The following is a 2,862-nucleotide window of genomic DNA, read 5'->3' as shown; positions in this document are numbered from 1 at the left end:
CTTAATAGTGAAGATCCAGCGTGATGTGACAGCCTTTTTTCCTTTTGGTAAGTCAGATTCATCCCATGTATGCTTTTTCTCCATAGCCGTTCGCTCCGCTTGAACCGCATCACGCCATACCTTTTGGTCTTTGGCCTCCTCATATGTCTGGGGAACCCAATGATCATCAATTTGGCTAAGAAAGGCTTGGTGTTCCGCCGGAAAGTGAGCAAGAGTACAAACTGCTTGAATCGGATGTGCTACCGCTGCATTGTTATAGTACACGCGATTGTTCTGCGAGGCAATCTGTTGGCTGTGTCTTAATGGTGTTACTGCCAGGCGTTGGCTACGTCGTAGTGGGATGACCTCCTCATGATCATTTTCCCTCATCTCCAGCTTCGGTTGGTGTGCTTTTGTCCTCACTTTGCACCTCAGTTTCAACATGTTGTAACGTATCTTCATCGGCGTGTGTTGCGTCTATCGGATCGGAGACTGGGTCAGGATCGGTAAATTGACTTGGTTTAGCTTCATTAGGTAGACTAGGCTCTCTTGGTAAGTTTGGCTCAGCTTGTTGTTGGTTGGTCTGATCATTTTCCACACCTAGCCGTTCAAGGATGATCCGGAGGTTTCTAGCCTTATCGGAAGCCGAGATAGATAAGTCTTGAAGATCTTCCCAATTTCTCTTATCATAAAAGCCTTGATGTTCGACAAACTTCACATCACGAGAGACTAGAACTCGCCTTGCCTCTGGATCATAACATTTGTAGCCCTTTTGAGTGGTGGAATAGCCAATGAACATTCCTTTGGTACTCTTGGCCTCAAGCTTATCCCGTAATTCTCCTGGTCTTAAGACAAAGCAAACACAACCGAATACTCGAAGGTGATCAAAAGTAGGTTTCTCTTTGTTTAATACCTTGAATGGAGAGACATCTCGCAAAATCTTTGTAGGCGTCCGGTTGATGAGATAACATGCGGCTAGAACAGCATCACTCCAAAAACGTTTTGGTACATGAGTATGAAACATCATAGACCAAGCCACCTCCATGAGATGTCTATTCTTCCGTTCGGCGACACCATTTTTTTGGGAGGGGTATAAGGGCAGCTGGTTTGATGAATTATCCCATGTTTATTGAGATGTTGTTTGAAAACATGACTTGTATATTCTCCACCATTATCTGATCTCAAAATCTTAATCTTGGCATTATAATGGTTAGTCACATAATTTTGAAAATTAATAAAAGCTTCAAGAACCCTATCTTTAGAAGGAAGCAAAGTTAGCCAAGTATACTTAGATTTTTCATCAATAAAAGTCACAAAATATTTCTGATTTTCTCTAGATAAACATGGAGAGGTCCAAACATCGGAATGAACAAGATCAAAGCAATTATCATAAATAGTTAATGACTTGGAAAAAACAGATTTGCAATGTTTACCAAGAATACAAGCCTCACATTCATCATTTTTAAAAGAAATATTTGGAAACATAAGTTCTAGAGCTCGAGAATGAGGATGTCCTAGTCTAGCATGCCAAATAACATTGTTTGCATTACTAGAAATTGAACTAAAACAAGAGGAATTCGGAGAAGATAAGTTTAGGTCCTTAAGCAAGTAGAGATCATCTTGAGTAGAACCTTGACCAAGCACTTTACTTGTCTCAATATCCTGAAAATAAACCTCATTAGGACCGAATATTGCATAGCAATTTAAATCAGTTGTAGCCCTTTTAACGGATAGGAGATTAGAAGTAAAACTGGGCATGTAAAAAGCTTTAGATTCTTTATCAAAAAAATTTAAATTTCCTATTCCCTTAACCGGTATTTTTTCACCATTAGCAATAATCACATTTCCTAAGGCAGGTTTAATGTCACTAATCAACTTAGAATCACTAATCATGTGATGAGATGCGCCATAATCAACTATAAGGGGTTTATTCGGTGTTAAAGGAGTTACCGGAAGCCTCCTTGAGGGCTTTGATGAGTGCATCAAGGTCGGATCTCCTTACTAGCTCAGATGAAGCTGCTAGGGCAGTTCCATTTCCTTCGGATACTTGTTGGTTTGGTTCGGAGGTTGTTGCTTTGGTCACCATAGTCGCTTGATGAGCTCTTGGTCCTCCACGGTTATTCATTGGTCAATTCACACGGAGGTGAGGGTGAAGGATCCAGCATCGGCTCTTGAAATGTCCAATTTTCTTACAATGCTCACAAACAGGTGGATTCTTGTCATCGTGTTTGAAGTAGCCTTTGTTCGCGGAAGCTATCTCCACCTTGTTGGCCGTTGCAAGCTCCCCTTTGTTCCCAAACAAGCCTATTGAACCGTGTTCTTTCTGAATCTGGCTACACACATCATCAAGGTTTGGTAGTTTGTCCGACCTCAAGATGTGTTTGATGAGGTCGTTGTAGGAAGGATTCAGAGTAAGGAGTAGGCCGAACACCCTGTCGTGTTCTCGCCGCTCGTTCAAGATGACCGGATCGAGAGTGGCCGGCCGAAGCATCTCAAGTTCAGCCCAAAGAGATCGAAACTTCCCAAAATGTTTGGTGAACTCCATGTCTTCTTGGCTAAGGTTTTTAATGGCCCTCTTGATCTCAAATACTCGGTTTAAGTTCGTAGTGTTACCGAACACATTTTGCAAGGTGTCCCATAGATCCTTGGCCGTTTGGCAATACGAGTAGGCTTCGAGTATTGGAGCATCAAGGGAGTTTTGTATGATTGCGAGAACACTTTGGTCTTCTTGGAACCATTTTTCCTCACCACTTGCGGCTACAGCTTTGCCGTCTTCGTTTAGCTCTTCTTTTGGAGCTTCACTTGATGTAATATGGGTCCAAAGCCCTCGGCTGCATAGTGCCGTCTTTGTGGTTTTTGCCCACAACAAATAGTTCTCTCCTT

Source organism: Camelina sativa, chromosome 17, assembly GCF_000633955.1.
Source record: "Camelina sativa cultivar DH55 chromosome 17, Cs, whole genome shotgun sequence".
Taxonomy (NCBI): Eukaryota; Viridiplantae; Streptophyta; class Magnoliopsida; order Brassicales; family Brassicaceae; genus Camelina; species Camelina sativa.
This window is presented reverse-complemented; position numbering follows the sequence as displayed.